The sequence below is a fragment of the Bradysia coprophila genome, unplaced genomic scaffold (genome assembly GCF_014529535.1).
Source record: "Bradysia coprophila strain Holo2 unplaced genomic scaffold, BU_Bcop_v1 contig_137, whole genome shotgun sequence".
In the NCBI taxonomy this organism is placed as follows: Eukaryota; Metazoa; Arthropoda; class Insecta; order Diptera; family Sciaridae; genus Bradysia; species Bradysia coprophila.
Genome location: NW_023503408.1, coordinates 595837 through 619267, shown reverse-complemented (window position 1 = coordinate 619267; position 23431 = coordinate 595837). Strand labels below are relative to the sequence as shown.

The following is a 23431-nucleotide window of genomic DNA, read 5'->3' as shown; positions in this document are numbered from 1 at the left end:
TTAATTAAATCAATTTCTTCTATTAAACGATAAATTAGGTTGTTTATTGAATTGAAAAAAATGGCGTCATTTTATATTATAAAACAGGCATACAGCTAAGACCTGCACGCTGAAAAATAATATCCAGCACACAACAACAATATTCATTAGGCGGGCATTGTATGACCCTCAGATCAATATGCAGCACACAACTAATGTTCTATAATCGTGAAGCTGTTCCCGATTTCTTCGTCTGGGGTGCATATATGAGTTTTCCGTGCAGCCATAGACATCGGAAGGGTAGCTTGGATCCACGAAGTATCGCTGAATTTATTGTTAGTAATTGACTCCAAAGTATGCCGATAGAATTCATCGATCTCGTCCAATTTAGCCGGATATAAAAATGCTGGGGTCGTACGTAGTAAATATTGAAATCTTGGTGATGACAAGGAGCTACGTAGTACGCGCAGGGACGGATGGATGTCTAACAATGGAAGACGCTTGCACATAGTTTTTATAGTTTCAAGACCATTTGACAATGAATCGCTTATTCCCTCGTCAAGGATTGGTGCGCCAAGTAACTTAAATGATGAGTCATCAAGAACCTTGATACCCGGCAGTAAGTAGTTCAACTCCTCCAGCATCTCCTCTTTCTCCTCTGGCGGGGTGTTGATGAAGTATACTTCACATTTTACTGGGTTTAAAGTCAAACCTGACTCTGTGGAGAAAGCTAATACTCGCCGAACGTCCTCCAAAATTGCGTTAAACGTATCGCCGATTACACCGTCATCCAAAAACCAAGAGTTAAGAAGTGATCTCAAAGAATGAGTCAGCCGTTTTAAACCAATGCTGAAGGCTGCTGGTGCGCACGGGTCGCCTTGTTGAGTACCTCTTTTCGATAGAATTATAGCGTCACCAAAGAACAGGCTGCTTGGAAAGCGGTACGCTTGTTGTAGCATAGGAAATAGCGACGGGCACGTAATCTTGATTTCATTTAGCAAAAATTTTCTAAACATTTCGTTGAATGCATTCCGGAAATCAAATTTAATTACGGCAGTTGGATTTGAATGATTTCCACGTGCGAACGCTCTAACTGCGTGGATAATAGCTTCTGCACCCCCACGTACTCCAAAGCCGTTCTGAATTGGACGAAGCAATTCTGCAAGCGGGTCTTTGACGGCGAAACATCCAATTTTACCGGCTAGTCTACGCCAAACCAGACCAATAGCTATCGGTCTGAGATCTCCATTGTCTTTAGCTAGCGCAATCAGAGATGCTCCGTAGAAAATTGGTAGGATACTATCGCAAACTTCGCCCGATCTGATGATGTTGACTAACTTCGCCGCTGCAGCCGTTAGCTTTCCACCTGCATCCCCAGAGGAAAAAGAAATCAAGTCTTTTAAGTGTCGTGGTCTCAATCCATCGATACCACCAGACGAACTGATCGGGAAGTGTCTGATTGCATTCACTATTTGCTCATTGGATGTATCGAAAGATTCCAAGTTAGGCAAAGTTTCCATTTCAGTATCAATCTCCTCGTCCGGATGCTTTGACTTTAATTTTTCCACATTTTCGGGCGTATTATCTGCTACGCCTTCCTGAGAGCTGAGGACCCGAACAGCCCCCCTTATGTCACCTTCGCCTATTTTCCGCTGAGCTATTTTGATGATGAGCTTTTCCGAGCTACTTAGAGGCTGTTTCGGCCGGTCATAAGACAATAACTGCAGCAATTCACTGAATAGACTCGCCACGTCATTGAGCTTTGAAAATATCGTTAAATTGTACCTCACTATGTTTGGGCGGTGATTGTCTTTGAAACTGCTCTTTGGAATGGTATTTAACACAATGAGTGGAAAACTTAGCAGGCGGCACCATGAAAACACGTCGTTTTTGGTAACCACATGCTCTATCACTTTCGTAAACTCTTGGCAAACTACTGTTCTGACGGACTTCTGGACAATTCTCACTACTGGAATCGAGCATTTGCACTTGTAAATTAATTCGCCAAACTTTTGGATCATATTTGCCGTGTCATGAGGATCAAAGTCGAAATGTGCCGGGAAACCTTGAGGATCGCCAGTTATATCTTGGATGTTGTGGACACGCAAATGGACATTCAGGCCTCGTTCGTTTTTCGCCAAAAAACCACACACACTACAAGTAACTCTGCTGTTAACAATTTCGACTTGACTAGCATGTTGGGATACGATTTGTGGTGACGTTGGTTGACTAATCAACGCATTTACAGTACTATCCACCGGTAAGTTTTGGGAGAGCGAATTGGCGACTGCTTCCTCAATTTCTACAGCCGAGTGACCCTTACTCCAATGTTGGCGAATGCCTGCCATCGTGTCGAACTGTCTGTAGCAGATCGGACAAACATGCTCAGATCCACCGTCAGAATCAGAATCCATAGTATCTCGTAGAGAAGCCAACTTTTGGCCTATTCACACATTGACCAAGTCTAGATTCGAAATTTCCCACCACTGGTGGTACACCGCTTATCGTTTTAGACGGCTTTGGTCGAAAGGTGTCTTGACAGTGACAGGTGGCCGAACGACAGACAACAAACTGCTGACTCACGTTAAATATAAATAAAAAAAAATATTTAAAAAAAAAAAAAAATAACTTTATACTTACACGGATTATTGAATAGGCCAACTCAAAAGTACCTTCGGAATATTTTAGACAATCGCACTAAAATGAATATGTTCTAATCTGATCTCAAATAGCAAATCACAAATTTGTAGGAGTCAACAACTTTCACATTAGCAATGTGTGTATACATTAATGCTTGTTTAAGCTACAAACGTAAATAAGACGTCTCATAATCCCTATAATATGTTACATCGTAAAAGAAAGAATTGTTCAACGGGCTATAAGTTATCACAATTAGATTTAATGAAAAGAGACAACATCTACAAGTGCACTAGATTCTGTTACTTGGAATATAGCATTTAGGAGAACGTTTTTCGCGTCAAAAATTGAAACCAGATGTCTAATATACAGCTTTTAAATAGTGAAACAGCTGAATTGCACGTTCTGCTATATTTATTCTTCAGGTCAATTAAGGTTGTTCAGGTCATTCAGGTTTTTCCAAGATCAGATTTTCAGGTTTTCAGGTCAATCAGGTCAGGTCAAAATTTAACAAATCAGGTTTCAGGTCAAATCAGGTTCAGGTGACCTGACTCAGGTTTCAGGTCGACCTGACCTGATTCCGAGCCTTAGTCGGTTGGACTGTAGAGGAGCCACATTTTTTATAATTGTTGACAATTTTTTTTTCCCTGATGCTTATTCGTGTTTCCAATATCGTCACTTCAAGTGCTGATAAATCTTCTTGTAAAAAATTTGCTAAATGTATGAAGCAGACGGTCTTTCTACAGATTTGAGTATTCAAAGACCATCGATTTGTTTGAATAGAAACACGATCTAAGAGAAATTATAGATGTAGAACAATACTCAGACTCAAAATAAATTTACATTTTTCCGTCCGCGAATTCTTCCTACGAAATCTAAGTTTCCTACTATTAAAATGCTATCTGCAAAAAATGTAAGAAACTTAACATGCAAAAATATGTAGCTGTAGAAAAAAACATTCAAATTTCAAATCTTTTAATGCGCCGGGTAATTAAACGCATCCTTTACTATCTGACAGATTGCAATTTTGAAATGTCTCGAAATACTAAAAACTGTGCATTTCATTTTTGAACAAACAGTAAGATTTCGTGTTACAAATATCCTCAACTTTGCTTTCTACTAAGTCAACGACAATGCTAGCTCTAAAGATTCAAGTGGCATACGTCCATTGGAACGATTGACATGAAGCCATTTGAGCGAGGCATTTACTGGCATTTACAATGAAGAAAAACGAGATGAGGTTAACGATATTGGTGCCTGTGCATTTTCAAGTTGTAAGATTTTCTGCAGAAAATTTAAAGAAAACGCTCTCAACGTTTATTTTCACTCACTGAGGAAAAAGATTTGAAAACTACAGCTGCAGTAGGTAATAGATCAACTGTAATTGGTAATGTTTGGAAAAATTACCCACAGAAGGTAACGTATTACCTGTGGTGAGTAATTTTGGAAAAAGTTACTCAATGACGGTAATTTTTTAAGAAATTACCTATAACAGCCGCTCTCAATGATTACCTGCTGCGGCGAATGTTGGGTTTTTCGAGCAGTTCTGAATATTCAGGAAACGTTTTAAAAATACAAAATGAAATCTTTCGAGAAAATTGGACAACAGAAATTAAGATAAAACTTTAACACGACTTACTTATTGTCCGCTTATCGAAATTTTTAATTAAAAAAACGCAATTGGCGGGAGCTACTTATTGTAATAGACTCCACGCTGCAAAAATATGGAAGTCATTCGATCTGCTTCTTCAGTTCAATTTTATTTCGAGGGTTCTTTTGAATTTCGACAGGCCGAAATCGGTGCTATTTTTTCCGGGACTTATATGGATAGTTAGGCTCAAATATTTTTGATCTTCCATAACAGGCTGGTGGTAAGCGGCCAAAAGTCGAAAAATGAGGTTTCGTAGTCCGGATTTCATTTCCGTAAGGTGATGAGGACACGGACGTGTATGGGCTCGTTGGAAATCTGAGGTCGAGTACTCTCGAAGCAAATATTACCTTCATAAAGTTTGATGATAAACGGCCGAAAATATGACTTCCAGAAAATTTCTCGAAATCAATGTGACCTCGTTGAACTTTGATTAGTGCTGTGACCTCACTAATGCATTTATTTGATTAAATTATTACTTATTATGAATGTGGAGGACCTCAGCGTTACAGCGATACGCATATTTAGTAGTTTTCATCGGTTACGTAGTCACGTGCCAAACTACTACGTATTAGTCATTCTTTAAAGCTGAGGTCCTCCACATTCATAATATATAATAATTTAGTCAAATAATTGAATTAGTGAGGTCACAGCCCTCGTCAAAGTTTACCGAAGTTCCATTGATTCTGAGAAATTTTTCGGATGTCATATTTTCGGCCGTTTATCATCAAACTTTACGAAGGTAATATTTGCTTCAAGGTACTCGACCTCAGATTTCCAACGAGCCCATACACGTCCGTGTCCTCACTACCTTACGGAAATGAAATCTTGACTACGAAACCTCATTTTTCGACTTTCGGCCGCTTACCACCAGCCAGTTATGGAAGATCAAAAATATATGAGACTGGTTTTGGGGCCTAGGCACCAAGGCCTAACTAGGCATATATAACAAAGTCCCGGAAAAAATAGCGCCGATTTCGGTCAGTCGAAATTTATTTTATTTTATTGAAAAAAAAAACTTTGTCTTCTAGCCGGCTGAGGTAATCTAAGAACAACCGGTGACTCGGTTGGGTGAAAAAGTGTCGGCGGGTCTCTAGCCTGTGCTCGTTGAACCATTTTTCCAGACTTTAGTCTTAATATTTTGATTTTCATTTTTACGTGAATCAATATTGTCGCAATAAAATCTTTCAATTATTAATGACACATTACGTGTTGTATACACAGTTTTCATATGTGTATCTCATGTAATGTTACACCCACAATACAGCTACTACAGGGATGTATATTACCTATCAACGGGAATATGCGTGGAGCTTACATTAACATAAGGCATTTGTAGCATACATGTTCCGTGGCTCAGGTGGATTATTCTGGACTGGAGATCGAGAGGTCCCGGGTTCGCGCCCCAACAAGGCAAGTTTTTATTTCAAATAATTATTAATAAAAAATCAATTTTGTTTCATTTCAGCTAAAATTCAGTTCAAAATTAACTCGTCGGATGTAATACAACAGAATATCAAAATACTTCACAGTACTGTGAAATATACTCCGAAAGGCCAGAAATATTTTCTTTCTAAATTATTGAGTTAATTTTGGACTGACTTTTATCAGAAATGAAACCATAAATATTTTTATAAATATTATTTTAAAAAAAAACAGGATCCGACATGATTCGAACCCGTGCCTATCGATCACAACATTTGGATTGTAGGCAATCATACAGCTATTGTAGGTAATCACAACTACAGCTCTGATAGCAAGTAGAAAAATACAGCTGTGACAGCTACGGGCCGAAATATTTTCTGTATTTTTCAAAAACTACTGCTGGAGACAGATCGCAGCTGTAGCAGGTAACTACTTTTTCCTCAGTGCTTTTCACTAAGGCAACAACTACCTGATAAGTACGACTGAATGGCTCAACGAATTTACTGGCTTAAATGAGGACAACAAGGAAAATGAAATTGGAAATGGTGCACGTTGATGGTGTACACAACTACTTACTTCCAGATTTTTAACGTGAATTCACACAAACAATCGATAATTTGCCCGAAAATTATCGAAACCATTTGAAACGTCTATTAGTCGAAGAAGTTGTGGCTGAGCCGTTAGAAGGTGATGTGAATAAAGATGTGCAACTGTTGAATTCTCGTTTTTGTGTCTTTTTGTGATGTCACAGTCAAACTTAATCTTGTCTTAAAATCGAAAGTTGATGAATTTAAAAAAGCTAAGAAAACGCTTTATCTAACGCTATTAGCTGATGAAATGGCAATAAGGTCTCAATTAATCTGGAATGAGAGCCTGAAAAAGTACATCGGATATATCGACTATGGTCTGCAAACTGAAGATACCGACTCGACTGACGAGGCAACGCAAGAGTTGGTTTTCATGGTCGTTCCAATCAATGCTAGGGGAAAGTTGCCAGTGGCGTATTACCTAACAAGCAATGTCCAACGTCTTGGGAGCAAATATTGATAAAGGTCTTGGGAACAGTTTCAACAACCCGTGTACGCAACGTCCCATACATGTCTTCCTCGATATATGCCACATGTTGAAATTATTATTACGAAACAATTGGTTGGCGAAAGGAATTTTTTATGATGCCGAAGGTAACAAAATTAAGTGGGACTACATTTTTAAACTCGAAGAACTTCAACGAACGATAGCACTTTCGCTGGCTCTCAGATTAACGAAGCAACATATTTCTTTTCACAACAACAAGATGAAAGTTCGACTCGCTGCTCAAATTTTTAGCAACAGTGTCGCGGATGCGCTCGAATATTGCAAAAATCGATATTCACAATTCGAAGGCTGCGATGCTACCATCAAGTTCGTTCGAACCATCAACAACTTATTTGATGTGCTCAATAGCAAATCATTCGGAGGTACAGGCTATCGGATGCCACTTCAACGGTCGAATGAAAAAAAATACTTTACACAGCACAGCGAAATATATCAAAGAGCTTTACATACTTGTACCGAAGGAGGTGAAGAAAATCATTACTCAAAAAAAGACAGAGATTGTAATATCAGGTCTGTTAAAAAATCTTCTGTTCGTTGAAATTTGCGTGACTTAATTTTATTTAAAAATTTGCAGGTATCAAAAGAGGATTTGTTGGTTTCCTTTTGGGAATGAAAAGCTTCAAGAACATTTAAGTTCAGCCAGGACCACCTTGAAACTCTTTTTTCTGTTATCAGAAGCAAAGGTGGTTTCAACAACAACCCGAGTTGTATGCAATTTAAGTCTGCATTCAAACGAATTTTAATGAGAAATCAACTTTCTTCGTCACTAAATGCTAATTGTTCGGTTGATAAAGATCATGTAATTCACTTTTCTAAAGTTATCACCAAGAATTCTAATGTCACGGAAGTTTTCAACGATGATGAACCAATTGGGGAAGATGATATTGATGAAGTGAATACAACCATTTTAACCGAGTACGCCTCAGATGTAAGTGTTTTTGATTCTATGTCACATCCGTGTAGGTTTATTGACTCAGAACATCGTATATCAATAATGAAGACAATTCTCACTTGTTATTTGAAAATTCGTCTTCATCACATCTCAAAACATCACAACATAAATAAAAAGCCCGTGCAGGCGAAATTAACAAAGTTAATTCATTTCACAGCCCAATAATAAGTTAAGTTTATATTTTCTATTTTTTATTAATTTGCGTTTCAATTAATAAAATGATAATCAAAAATATTATATTTGTGTCTACAATAATTCCTCTTACGATTGACAGTTTGAATTTCGCGTATATTTCCGAACGTAACTTACATTTTGTATATTACAGCGAATACACACATACTATCTCATAGAGTCTTTCCGCATAAAGCTGTTTGACATCACATATCTACCCTATATTAAATCGATGTAATAAACAAATAAAATAAGTTTTGATGGTAAAATAGTTATGTGTGCGCTCTTTGGAGGATATATATATCTCTATAATGTGTGGGCCTATGGTGTAGTCTTGTAGTCTGTCAGTAATTTTTGTACGATTGCATTATATTGTTAGCTAGATACAGTTACAGTAGAGCCAGTATAGCCCGAAACATTTGGATTTAGAAATATGTGCCTTTAGCATATTATTCGGACGATTATTTCGAAGCTTCGTTACACGTGTGACTTGTTGTTGGAAAACCATTATTTACCAGTTTTTCGTTGGCAAGGGTTTCAGTAACGTTGACGTTTCGAAATGAACAGATCATTAGATCGTTAGTCAGCTCCGAGCCCTGAACAAGGTTCCACAAAATTTTTTGATTTTCATCCGTGCCATCAGTGGAACATAGGCCATCCTGTCCACAGAGAGACCGATTGAAAACTCATTGGGGTTACAATCGGTAGTGGTTGGAATTGTAATAGCAATGGTACAAAAATTCGGTCCCGTGCAAGAGAAGCTGGTAAAGACACACTAAAGTTGAAAAAACGCGATTTTCAAGAGGTCATAGAGGCGTGAATACTTGAGTGATGAAGCTAATAAATAGTTGTTGCAGTAGAGGGACATTACCTACTACCAATATCCAAAAAATTATTTTGGTTCCTGAGCGTTACAATAAAAAGTCATTCAGCCGATGTAGTAATATACCCACAAAAAACTCAAAGAGGAAAAGGTGACGCTAGTGTAGTAAAAATTAAACTTCCAAAACGTTTGATATCGGTTTTGGTGCCGCATTCTGCGCCTCAATGTAATCAGTTTTTACCAAGAAAATTTTAACAAGAAAATATGTCAACGAGAAGTTTACCGATGAGATTTTACAACGAAAGCTTTACAAAAAAAATGCGTCACAAGTGGCAGACGCTGAGGAAACCCCCTCATACGACAATAATCATCTGCCACTTTGTGATGTCCCCACACACATAACCAATCACTTCCCACTGATCAGTAACTTTGTAAGTATCATTTTCACCGATTTATATTGTTTTTACAAAATTCCAAAATGGCGGCCGACGGCCATTTGTTAGGAGGTGGAAAGTAGTACGGCTGCTTTACATTCGTTAGTACCTTTCAAACAAAACAAAATTCATGAAATTCGGTCAGAGTTTACTCGAGATATTAACAAAATACTCCACGTTCACTGTACTGCCGAGTAGCCACATATAAGCTCACTCCAAGAGACCTACCTCACGCTCCGGTAAACCGAATTCCATAAATTTTGTTTTCCCTGATTGGTACCTATCTAATAAAGCAAAATCCATTGAAATCCGTTCAAATTTAGCCAACCTACAAGCAAAAACGGCTTGCCGCCCTGTACCTAGTCAGAGCCGTATTAACACGATGGGCTATAGGGGCTTAGCCCCCTGGCGCTGAATAAAACTGGTGAAAATTGGCGCTGGAAATTTCAACGATATGTCTTTGCTTAGTGCTGAAAAACAAATAGCCCAGTGGCGCCCGGAGTCTTCATCCGGCTCTGTACCTAGTTCACACCAAGGGGTCTAACTAACGAGTCGGTCATCCAATTTCCATAAACTTTTTTTTTGTCGATCGGTATTGTAAATACCTTTCATTTGACGTATAACTTACATGTGTAGCATTTGAATTGCCGCAGATTCTTCGGAAAACGGTAAAGCACTTATGGGGCCCCACCTCGGGAGGGGTCGACCCAAAATCGCCCATCTTCGAACTTAGCCTCACTATTTCGACTATCTTTCAGGATTTTTTTTTTGAAATCGGATTTGATTTACTTAAGATATCGACGTGACGGACAGACGGACAAACAAAATTTTTATTGAAGATTCGTTATCTACGAACATAGGCAAACACTTTGCCCTTACCGTCTGCTTCGAATTCCATCAATTACACGCAGTATCGTAATCCTATAAACCCCTTTGTACTTCGTACGGGGCTAAAAACCTACATAGACATAATTACGAAATTCAGATCCAAATGTCTCGCCGCGCCGCCAGGATTAGATAAATGTGATTCTTGATTGTGTCTAAAGCTCATCGTGCTTTGTTTGACAGCCACCATTCTTTACCTGGCGAATGTCATTACATTTCCATAAATTTTATTAACTTTCCCTAAATTTCCCTATATGAGGTAAGGAATATTACAAATTAGTGTTTGCGTTCGCGTTTAACCTTATTCATTTTTGACCCGGTTTTATTTAAGACGAAGAACCTTGAAAAAGGCCCTATTGATCCTATTCTTTAAAAATACATGTAGCGTAAATAAAATGACTCACTCAGTCAGTCTGTTTTCCATAAGAATGTAAACATTGTTCCAATAACAATCGCAACGATGATATTGTTGTTGTAATAAAATGAATATAAAAAGCCAAGATATCGATCGAAATCAGTTAAACTCAGTTTTGTATTATTACGAATCAGACATGAATTCAAAAATGCTAACTGTATTGATGGTTGCATTCGCTGCAAGTAAGTAACTTTTAGTACATTAAGGTACCGTAAGAGAGTATTACGCGTACAATATTTACTGGTATACCTTATAATGTTTTACATGCGCCTCTCCATGAAAACAGAGAATATTAAGCGTCAAAAGTTATTGGAAACCACACATTTTTAGCTCTCTCACAGCAGACCCTGCAAACAGGTCTAGGGATTCAGACGATGTTTTGCTGCTTAATGGTGGAGTTTGTTTTTCGTCAAAGAGAGAAATTTGATACGAAGGCGGAGCTTACTCTCCGTATCAACGAGTAGTGTGATGTGCATCGAACGATCAACTCGTTCGGCGTTATATCGCATATTTTCGGTTTCGTTTTTATTCTCATTCAAGTTCAACCTTGAACGATGTGTACAAATTCATTATGCATGCTTCATTTGTTTTGGTTGTTTCTGTATTTCATGGAGGGGCGCGTGTAAAATTGTGTACATCATTCCGCTTGAACAACTCAATTTTAGTATGTGTGTGAATTCCTATAACCTCTAGAATTATTGTTACATTCGTAAGTATGCTTCGTCTCGGTTTATAATGCAATTTCGTTGTTTCAAGCCTAATGATGTAAATAACTATTGTTGTATTGGTGCAAACGGCCAACTTATCGACGTATTAATGAAGGCTTATGAACATTCGGTAAATAATAATGACGTCACGCGCATAGCGCAAATTATTGCAGAATTAATGTTCGGTATAATAAATACTCAGAAAAACTGTGTTTAATGTCGATATATACACGCCAATGCAATAAAACTTAATATAGTCTAGTCATATTAATATTTCAGTAACTTTGGTAGGCGCAGATGTGGATATAGGTGAGTGCGCAACCCCATTCACTGGTCCAAGACCACACTGTCATACAGAATGCGTGCAAAGAGGCTACAAAGGTGGCCATTGTGGAAGCTTTCTCAGTGGGACTTGTTGGTGTGAGACGGACGACTGAGCGCCCTCTTTTTCAAATCTTCATCAGAATGTAAAACATTTCAATAAAAAATTGTTATTTTGAAAAGATCATTTTTTTACTGGCTGTGTATGGTCACACTCGGTCTACGGTTTCGAGTGACAATCTATACATCAAATGCTTAAAAATGCATTGATCACTCGGTTGCATAATCAACGATTCAAGAAAGTCTGTGATATCGAGCGACAGCGTTTTCACGAAATTTGAATATTCGACCAATGAATTCTAAGTTTCCTTTCCACTCAACAAATGTACTCCGTGAAAGAGCCGCGAGAGAGCGAACTGTCAAATAAATAAAGCAAAAATAGAAAAAATTCAATTTTATCTCTCACACGGACTACTTTTTTGATAAGTGGAAATTAAGCATTAAACTGTACATATGGACAAAGAAGAATTAATTCTGATTTCGACGGAAAGCATTGTGCAGAAAGTTAACCGCTGTAGTTGATAGGTCGAACAACTCGAACACATATTACACATACTACCTATTCTGTTTGGATCAAAACCGCCACCCGGTGATGCCCGCACGTTAGTAAGCGGGCGTGAAGCAGGTCCCCTACTACAAAATTTTCCAAAAAACATTTTTTTAGTCACAAAGAAACATATTCACAGCAACGTTTTGAGTTCCCTTTGCTCCAATGACACCCAGCTTGGATATTCGTCAAGGCCGAATACTTGAAGGAGGTCACGCAGATCGCCATTTTATTAGATACACGGGAACACATAAAAAAGAATGAAACGACGAACTTGTAAAAATAACTTGTTTTCTCTGTGTGAACATACAAAATGATGTGTGTTATGTGATGATGGTTGCGATGGATGGATGTTGGTGTGTTGCGATGGTTTTGATGGATCGCATATTTAATTTTCGTTCATTTTATGCAAAATGTAGGTCAGTTGGAATTTGCTGTTTCAATTAAGTTTTTAGAATTATTTTTGGAACTAAGGAAGATGGAATATTGGTGTCTTCGGCAAAGTCTCAGAGTTTTGGGAGTAGAATACGGGAGAAATAACCAAAAATGGAAAAGAGATTCAATTTTATGGTTTTAGATTTTTTTTCGAATCGTATGGTAGATATAAGTTTGATGCTTCTACACACATACATATATTAGAAAATTTGGATTTGACGTTGGAAAAATGAGTGTTCGTGCTAGAAGCAGTGCTATGGTTTAACCAACCTTTGTTTATGGTCAATTTCTAACTCGATATTGGCTCAAGCGATTTTGATAAAATTTTGGGAGTAGTTTTAAGTCTTTTGGCACAAAATTTGGATTTGAATTTCGATGTGTTGTGACGTTAGAGTTTTGGTTTGACAAAGCAACAAAGGTGATTTCCACCAAATTTCCGTGTTAAGGATTACTGAAGCATCTTAATTACATCAGTAAAATTTGATTTACTAAAGCCAGAAGAATTGTGGTAACTCGTCAATACTCGCCAACACTCAACAACATATCAATTCATCATAGTGTGCCAATCAAATGGTTCCAGTCATAGTAGACATTGTTTCCCCTTTATATACGGTGCATTTGTTAGACTAAGATTCATTCAAATATATGGATTCAAACTGAAAGCATCTTGCCTTTTCGTTCCCCATAGTATATTCAGAATTTAAGAGAAGAGATAGGGAAAACCGGTACTCAAAATTTTATTTATTCGAGAAGGGAAAATTTACATTTTGCATATTCCATCGTTTAAAAAATTATCTCCAAACAAATCTAAAATGTGATGGTCCTGCAGGTATTTGAAATAACGACGTATTTCGTCATGATCAAACAACTCAGATAATTCCAGTATTGTGTCGTCTTTTCCTAGAAGAGGCCCGATTTTCTTCAGCAGGTTGAGGAACTTGTATCCAAGGAAATTTATTTGAAAATTATTTGTATGTGTATCCACCAAATATGGGCCGCAAATTCCATGTTCTTGTTTAATATTCCAGTTTGCATTTTGTGCTGTTTCCAATATAGCATTTAGGTGTAGTTCGATTTGATGATCTGGGATCCGGTTTCACAGAGAGATGTCGACGATTAATTTTGAGACATTCAAGTATTTCACATATATGGGCTTGTCCTCCCATAAGTACAATTACGTTTAAAACGAATTTTGAGTAAAGCTCTAAACTTTCTTGATTCATTTTAAAGAAATATATAAAAATAAATTATTTCGCGAAAATTGGTGTTGTTTGAATGAAAATTCAAATACAATTAAATCTGTGTATTATTGATTTCGTACAAATAAACAAAGCCTTCTCAAAAACGAGCCATCAGAACAGTCGGAGCGTTTGCTGCGACTGAGCCCCGTACAAACCCGTATATCTATTGCGTACGTGACCCTAGTGCGTCTGTCACCCTACTTTGACCGTAAGCCTATTGCGCCGGTTAATGTAGTTAAAGTAAAATTATTATGTAATGTGTACATCTTAGAAATAGCGCATAGCGCAATTACGAAGCCCCGTACGACGTTCCTTTCAAATGAAAATTTTAATTTATTGAGTATAAATACACATAGGGCCCTAGTTCCGGCCTTAGTCCGAGGATCCAAATTTAATTTTTTTTCAACAACATTCTATTCGGCCTTTGATTACCTTCCAAATGAAACAAAAATTACGAAAGACGGATGAAATTTACTCGAATTCTATGTAAAATACACATAGGGCCCTAGTAGCATTTCACTTCTAAGGCCCTAACTCATGGTCCACTCACCCGATTTAAAAAAACTTTTTTTTTCTGGATTGGTATTGACAATACCTATCATTGCCATGTCATTACATTTCCATCGTTTGTTTTGCCATAAATATCACCAAAAGACCTTAAATCACTTAGGTGGCCCTAACTCACGAAGGGTCGACCCGAATATGCCCATCTTCGAACTTAGCCTCACTATTTCGACTATCTTTCAGGGGAAAAAAATTTGAAATCGGATTTGATTTACTCAAGATATCGACGTGACGGACAGACGGACAAACGGACAGAAGGACAGACGGAGAGTCAAAATTTTTATTGCGGATTCGTCATCTATGAACATAGGCAAACACTTTGCCCTTACCGTCTGCTTCGAATTCCATCAATTACACACGGCATCGTAATCCTATTAGCCCCTTCGTACTTCGTACGGGGCTAAAAATAAAGACTCAAATCTCAAATGCTGTTGTGATTGTTTGTTTTTAGCCCCGTACGAAGTACGAAGGGGCTAATAGGATTACGATGCCGTGTGTAATTGATGGAATTCGAAGCAGACGGTAAGGGCAAAGCGTTTGCCTATGTTCATAGATGACGAATCCGCAATAAAAATTTTGACTCTCCGTCTGTCCTTCTGTCCGTTTGTCCGTCTGTCCGTCACGTCGACGAAGATATCTGCGGCCATTCAAAGGCTAAACATGTAAGTGATACGTCAAATAAAAGGTATTTTCGCAATTCCGGGCCATAATCATCACCTTTCCCATGCATCCATTTAATGTCGTTTTGAAGGTATTTATTTCACAGTGCGTTTTTGATTATTTTTTTCGCACTTGGGCTTTTTCACATTTTTTTCGCACGCTACATAGCTAAGTACCTTTAAGAAAGACTAAATTTTATAAATAAAAACTTTGCACAGACCAGGATTTGAACATCCAACACCAAAATTCTTCCAAACACCAAGCAACGACCATAGCCATTCGGCTACAGAGTCACATAATTATACAGAACGTATTGTTGAAGCGTACATACTAAGCATTGACTACTTGATTTTATTTAGCGCGTCTCTATACATCTCATTGCAATGTGTATATAGTGCAGGTTGCTTGATCGTTCAAATGAATTCATGTTTGCATGTGAATGTTTGGTAGAAATTTTGGTAATATTTTGCATTGGAAAGGTGATTATGGCCCGAAATTGCGAAAAACGTTGTATCTACCACGGTAGGTATGCCGGTAAATAACTATTACAATACCGATCGACAAAAAAAAAGTTTATGGAAATCGGATGATCGACTCGTTAGTTAGACCCCTTGGAGTGAACTAGGTACAGGGTGGCAAGCCGTTTTTGCTTGTAGGTTGGCCAAATTTGAACGGATTTCGATGGATTTTGCTTTATTAGATAGGTATAGATAGGTTAGATAGGTACCGTACCAATCAGGGAAAAAAAAGTTCATGGAATTCGGTTTACAGAAGCGTGAGCTAGGTCTCTTGGAGTGAGCTTATATGTGGCTACTCGGCCGTACAGTGAACGTGGTGTTTTTCATGAATTTTGTTTTGTTTGAAAGGTATTATCGAATGTAAAGCAGCCGTACTACTTTCCACCTCCTAACAAAATGGCCGTTGGCCGCCATTTTGGATTTTTGTAAAAACAATATAAATCGGTGAAATGATACTTACAAAGCTACTGATCAGTAGGAAGTGATTGGTTATGTGTGTGGGGTGTTTCAAGCATCCCAAATATGGATATCTATATATAAATATATAGCTATATTGAGCTTTATAACGGTAGATAGTTCTTTTGAGCTATATACTAGCATATTTATTAGTAAAATGTTTATTTATAGGTAAATATAGGTTAATATAAATTGTTGCAAAAATTTTTAAGTTTGGGTTACAGTTGAAAGGAACGTCTTACGGGGCTTCGTAATTGCGCTATGCGCAATTTTTAAGACGTGCACATTTCATAAGAATTTTAGGTTAGTAGGTTTAGGGTAAGAGTAGGGCGACCGATGAACTAGGGTCGCGTACGCAATAGATGTACGGGTTCGTACGGGGCTCAGTCGCAGCGAACGCTCCGACTGTTCTGACGGCTCGTTTTCGAAGTGATTGAGGAGAGTGACCAAATATAACTCAGCTTACAGTCAGCGAACAAGTATTGCGAAAAATCTGGGGGTTGGCTTCCGTCGAAAAACATCGGTACTGTAATGGTCGATCAAGATTTTCAAACATGCATCTAGGAATAAAATCATAGAGTTACACTCGAGAGTTGGCATGGTGGCGCTGTCATAATTTAAACATCTCTGGTTTCTCATATAATTTTGTGGTTTCCTTTGATCGACAGCGCCACCATGCCACCTCTCGAGTGTAACTCTATGAATAAAATGCTTCGAAAATTACAAATGATTGTGGTTCGTTTGTGGATGGAAGCGGTACACACGGACTTAGTTGCCCCAACGCAAAGGGTACCTAATCAAGACATGTTGATATGAATCATATACTCAAAAGAGCTTTAACATCAGCCAGACATAGTTGCGATCTCGAACCAATTGGTCTATCTCGTGATGATGGCAAACGTCCGGATGGAGTTACCCTTGCCCTTGGTCTAAAGGAAAACGTTTAGTGTGGGACGTTACATATGTTAACACCTTGGCACCTTCCTATCTAAACCTTACATCGAAAAAATCCGGCGCTGCTGCCGAGCTCGCTTGTAAACGAAAGCACGAGAATCAAGGCGTTAAACTTCTTATTTTTTGGATTAGCTTTCTAAACTTTGGGTCCATGGTGTGTTGTAACGAAATCTTTAATTGATGAAATTGGGAATTTGCTAATCAAAGAATCGGGTGATATGCGTGCCAAAAAGTTCCTATACGAAAGATTTTCAATGGCCATTCAACTAGAGAATGCGTGTAGCATTCTGGGAACACAACCGAAGAAAGAAAAGCTTAACGAAATTTATAATTTATAATTCTAATGTAAAATGATGTGATTTTCGCTTGTTAGCGAAATATAAGAAACGTGAATTACAATCCAATTGACGTTATATACTCTACAAACGATATCCACACTACTCTATATACATGCGATATTCGCAATTGTGATGTTGAGAAATGTTAAGGAAAATGGTTAAAAAATGTACTGAAAGAATTTAAACCGAAGAAAACCAAATTTCTTTTTGTAAAATTTTCTTTCACAAATTTTTTGGGTCAATTTTTGTTGATAAAACTTTTGCGCACGGCGAACAATGCGTCACCCTCAGCGATATCAGTTATTTTGTAAGTATGATAAAGGACTTGCGTCACATTTACCCTTTAAGGGTTTTTTGACTGATAGTTATTTATACAACCAAGGGATAAAAGCTTTTTTAGGCACTAGATGTGTAGATTGTCACTCGAGACCGAAGGTATACAACGTTTTTCGCAATAAAGGCAACGGAAGGTTCTACTTTTCGTCACTTGTTGCATAAATAACTATTTCAGAACAAACAAAAGATGCTGCGATGCTCTGGTCGCATTAAAGCCAGGTTCAGGTGTTTATATATCGCAAAGGTAAATAAATAGCCTGAACCTGGCCTTAATTGAAGTTTTATTAATGTAGAACGTGGAGTGGTAGTTAGTGCTCAATTAGTGCTGAAAACTGACATTAACCGCACGATAGTGGATTGCCAGGAGGCAGCGCACGCTTGAAAAAACTAAAAATAATCTTATTCGGTGTTTCGAGTAGATCCATAGAAGTGATTTTACTAGCTTCTTAGAATTGATTAAATCAAACTGGAGGTACGGTGGGAGAATTATAAGAAGTTACATTTCCAACAATTACGATCCAATCGACGTTATTCATTCCACATGCCATTTACACGTTATAATGCATATACATGCGTAAATACGTAAACGTTGGTAATACTTGTGGAATGAATAGCGTCGATTGGATTTTTCATCTTTTTATCCGTAGTCATGTGATAAATTTTTCATGCTACGGGCCGAAAATGAGGGCAATTTTTGATTTTTTCTCGAGTTTTCGGCCCTTTGCATGAAAAATCACATGTGTACCTGATTTGCACGATTGATTTTAGGCACTTTCGCTTGTAGCCCTCACTCCGTTCGGCCTACAATTCACGAAATTGCCTAAAATCAATCGTGCAAATCAGGTACACAAATGACTATTACATGCTGAGGGCGTCGAAAGTAGTGCTTGAAACAAATAAAAAATATTTTCATGCGAGTGAATACACTAACTGATTTCATGAGTGTCTTACCAGTGGTAAGTTACCACGGACCTATACGGTCCAGGGCCTATTTTCGTGAAGTTTCATGAAACCTGGTTTCGTAAGATTTAAAGAAATATCTTGAACTCTTTAGAAAAACTTCATTGTGTTTTACCACTAAAAGCGGCAGTCGTCACAGTTCACATCGATAATCTTCAACAAAATTTGGTGAATTTTAGATACGTGGCAATATGAAAAGGGAAGCAGAGTTTCGAAGCTAATTTCGTTTACTGTATGTTACAACTGTTCAAAATACTTCTTTTAGACAAATAACTTACAATCGTAAAGATTCTAAAAACGTAATCTCTACTCAATCTTCGACACATTTTACAAAGTTGCTCATAGTACAGTACTTAGGCTCGCTTGCCGAGCTCAGCGAATTTCGCAAAAAAAACTTTATCATTATTTAGTGAAAATACTGTATTAAGATAGATTCCCAGTCTAGATTTCGAGCTTCAAAATGTTTTATGATTTACATCTTACTATTCGGAATATAAATTACGGTCTGAAGTAATCACTTTTCGTGCTGTAACTTGTCCACCCCAAGAACATGATGATGATACAATGAATTTCAGCACAATGTGAAGCCGAATCATACATAAAATAAGAACTGATCTGAAATGGTTGCGTCGAGTTATTGAATTGAATTGAAACAAATATGAGTCCACGTATCGAAAACTGTCATTGACTGTTTGAATCTTGCACGAAACTCCGCATTGCGATAAGATACCTTTAGTTTTTTCAAGCGTGCGCTGCCTCCTGGCAATCCACTATCGTGCGGTTGGTGTCAATTTTCAACATTAATTGAGCACTAACTACCACTTCACGTTCTACATTAATAAAACTTCAATTAAGAAAGCATTTCATACAAAAACAAGAAAAAATCTAAATTTTCATTAGTTTTTTTGGTAGTGCTCGGCCGTCCGACAACCCACAATAGTGTGGGTGGTGTCATTTTCCAGCACTAATTCAGCACTAATTAGTGCTGTAATCGTTACATTAGTACAATACGACTGAAAAAAATAATAAGAAAAAATAATAAGAAAACATAGCTAACGCCGACCCGCACGAAACACCTATTCGTATCAAAAGCCTTTAATGTGAAACTCTTCATTTCTCTTACTTCATTTTCTTCTCTGCTAAAAAACTATTCTCCCTTTAAAATCACTTACATTATCCACTCTTTGCCTTGTTATCATATACAAATAAATTGCCGGAGTCAAATTTCATAAATTCCTATTTAAACAGCTATATACCGCTATATTTAACTATATTTCACTGTAAATAAACATTTCACAGAGGAATATGCTATTATAGTATAGCTCTATTTGCCTGCATATAGCTCAATATAGGTGAATATAGATATATATAGATGTCCGTATATGTAATCCCTGAAACCCCACACACATAACAAATTATTTCCATGTTTACAGAAACTCTCTAAGTACCATTTTTCCCAAGATATATCACTTTTATTAAAATCCAATATGGCCGCCGGCAGCCATTTTGTTAGGAGACCGGAAATAGTACCGACGCTTTACATTCGTTAATACCTTTCAAACAAAAAAAAATTCATGAAATTCGGTCAAAATTTACTCGAGATATTGACAAAATACTCCACGTTCACTGTACGGCCGAGTAGCCAGATAAGAGCTCACTCCAAGAGACCTAGCTCACGCTCAGGAGAACATAATTTCATAAACTTTTTTTTTTCCTGATTGGTACGGTCAATACCTATCTAATAAAGCTAAAACAGACGAAATATGTTCAAATGTAGCCGATCTACAAGCAAAAACTGCTTGCCGCCCTGTGCCTGTTTCACACCAAGGGGTCTAACTCACGAGTCGGTCATCCGATTTCCTTAAATTTTTTTTTGTCGATCGGTATTGTAAATACCTTTTATTTGACGTACATTTGACTGACAAGTGTAGTGTGTAAATGTCTGGAGATATCGTCGAAAAACACTTAGGCACTTATTGGGCCCCAGCTCCGGAGAGGTCGATCCGAAATCACCCATCTTCGAACTTAGCCTGTCTTTTGACATTACCAAACGAGGAAAAGAAGAATTTTTAAAATCGGATGGGTTTTACTCAAGTTAGAGAACCCACAGACGGACAGCCAGGCAGACAGACGGACATTTTTTTTCTCGCAGATTTGGCATCTCTAGACAACCACAATAGGTTTCCCCTTACTCAGGGAGTCCAATTCGACGTGTTACAAACGTATGCGTAAACCTATAAGACCCCAGTACTTCGTACGGGTCTAAAAAGGTGCTCCAATGATGACAGGCACTTGTGAGCCTTAAGTTTTTTACATTTTTCTTTGTTTCATATTGTTTGCCAAGAAAGGTTGCATTAGGTTTTCCCCCAAAAAGTGTCCCGGAAAATTCATCAGATTTGAAGCCATTTTCAGTGATCATTTCCAATCTTGTCATAAATTAGGTGTCATTCAAAAGCTACATTCAACTACTTCTGATTCGACTGATCACGATCCATGTTGATGACCCTGATACTGGCAAGCTCTTAAGGATACCAAAAAAAAAATGAAACTTTTCCTATTATCCCAAGTCTTGTTAAGTTGTTGCTCTAGGGGAGTGTCTTCCGCGCCACAATTCTACCTGCACTGTCATCAGAGGAAGTCCCCTTGTCGATCCCGCCCTCCAAAACCCATTTCCGACCTGGAACGGTCGGCTATTTTCGACATAAATAACCTGCCCCCCGACGGCTCCTAAATTTTCGGATTTGAGGTGAGTTTCCCATCATTTCACAACTTCAATCAGGTTTTTCGACCAAAAAAAGTTTCACAAAAAATTTTGCGGACGGCGCAGTTGTGTAAAGGCGCAGTTTGATTTATGTTTTCTAAATTAACCTGGTACTATTAAAAGGCGGTATTTTCCATTTTGATGTTATGTATCATTGTCACTATCTATCACTGACAAAACTCCTCTCAAACAATACGAAGTGAGAAAGAAATTAAACACCTATACCAACCCATCATTCATTTCTTTGCCAAACAGTGAACGTACGTTACCATAGAATTTTAGGAACCAACAAACCACCACCTGAATAATTACATAACGAAAGTCCAGACGAGAGCCCAACAAAACCCTCCAAGGTCTTAAAAGTAATGGAGTTCTCGGCTTGGGAAGATACAGGCCATGGGATTTCAGGAACCAACCTACCATCTCATCTGAACTGAAAGATCCCTGAAATAAGTAAAGTTCTCGACCTGGGAGTGGTAAGGAGCGCAGCTGTAGAAAATCTTTTTGCAGCATTTTTCCTCATTTGATCTCAGGAATGTAGTTCATATAAAAGATCACTGAGATTCCAACTTTTCTTGTCATGTCTGACGCAGACGCTATTTCGTACTGTAGGGAAACAATGAAACTCAAATTAGTTTTTTAAGGCGACCAGCACATTTATTTCTAAAATAAATTAAATTTCCACTGTTTCTGGCAGTATTATTTAACCGGAAGCAACAGTAGTTGTGGTTGTTGTGGTGGTAGTTTCAGCTGCAGCAGTGGTTGTGGCAGCAGCAGCAGCAGTAGTTGTGGCAGCAGCAGCGGTTGTAGTTGCGGCTGCTGTGGTTGTAAGTAACATCCACCACCACCAGCATGGTGAGGCTTCTGCTGATGGGGCAGCTGAAGCAGCAGCGAATGCGGCTACAATCAATAAGGTGAAGAGTGCGAATTTCATCATTTTGATAATTTGGGAACTGTAGAGTTTGACTGGCAAAGCAGAACTGATGATTTTGCTGAGAAAGAGCTCATCCTTATATAGTAGAATATTTTTACAACCGTCACGACTAAATAACAAAATTTTAAATTCTAATTCAACTTTCAAATTTTCGAAAACATCGCCAGCAATTTCATTACATCAATCGACGATATTATCATATTTACATCACATTTCGTTGTAATTAGTCTAAATTATAACGATACCATCACTTCACTGGGAGATGTTTACAACAAATTTTGCGATTGTCAGCTGGAATGATAGGTGAGAACCTCCTCCATTACATTTATTAAATTTGTAATAATGGATCGGGACACTGACACACACTGTAAGTCAAAGTTTTCGAAACGTTTGAATGAACATGTACTTACTACATCGACAAAACTACGAGAGAATGAAGGCGGTGATAGGTTGTTTTCCGAACTTCTGACAAGTTTGATTTTATTTGATTTTATTTACCGTGGTGGTAAGGAAATTGGAAAGTCTGGTTCATCTAATTGCGCACCGATTTTCAGTATTCGAAAAAGGTGGGAATCTCACAAATTATATCAATTAATTAAGTAGCTGGCTTCAAGTGCTTGTTGGTTGTGAAATCTGTTGTAATGATGGAAATGGATTACGGAGCTGTATAAATGAAAACCACTTAGCTTGGTTAACAAAAGTAAAGTAAGTTTATTGACGATGCCATGCCGGATATAGTCAAGTCATTGTATACATAGATAGAGTGTTACCTGATAACACTTGGTACTAAAGCAATTAGTCAGTTTAATTTCTTCGTATCAACACAATCCAAACGTTTAGACATGAATTGTTCGATCTAGTTTGACGAAATGGCAGTCTGCAAAAGTCTCTTTTTGAATAAAGACGAGAGAAGACTTAGTTGCCTACAAAAGCTGGTAAGTCTTAATTCTTAACCTGAATTCTTAATCGCTTTTCTGTTAAGAGTCAGAAGCTTTGTAATCAATTGAACTCTAACCAACATAGCCTTTGAATCTGTGTGAGACGCATTTTTATCCCTCAACCTGTTGGTATTACTTAAACACCGGAACAAAGACGGAATTTCATCATTGCATCACGCATGCATTCTGACTTTAAAAGAACCGACTTGGAGGCGTGAGTAAAGAAACTCATTTCCA

The 23431-nt window shown here is 37.8% G+C and overlaps 1 long non-coding RNA gene across 1 annotated transcript; it reads left to right on the top strand.

The window, feature by feature from the left end:
• The first annotated feature begins 2623 nt into the window (after positions 1-2623).
• Positions 2624-23071, top strand: LOC119073132. The gene is made up of 3 exons (XR_005087005.1): positions 2624-3210; positions 15993-15998; positions 23060-23071. It is a non-coding gene; the product is annotated as an uncharacterized LOC119073132 (long non-coding RNA).
• Positions 23072-23431: the final 360 nt, after the last annotated feature.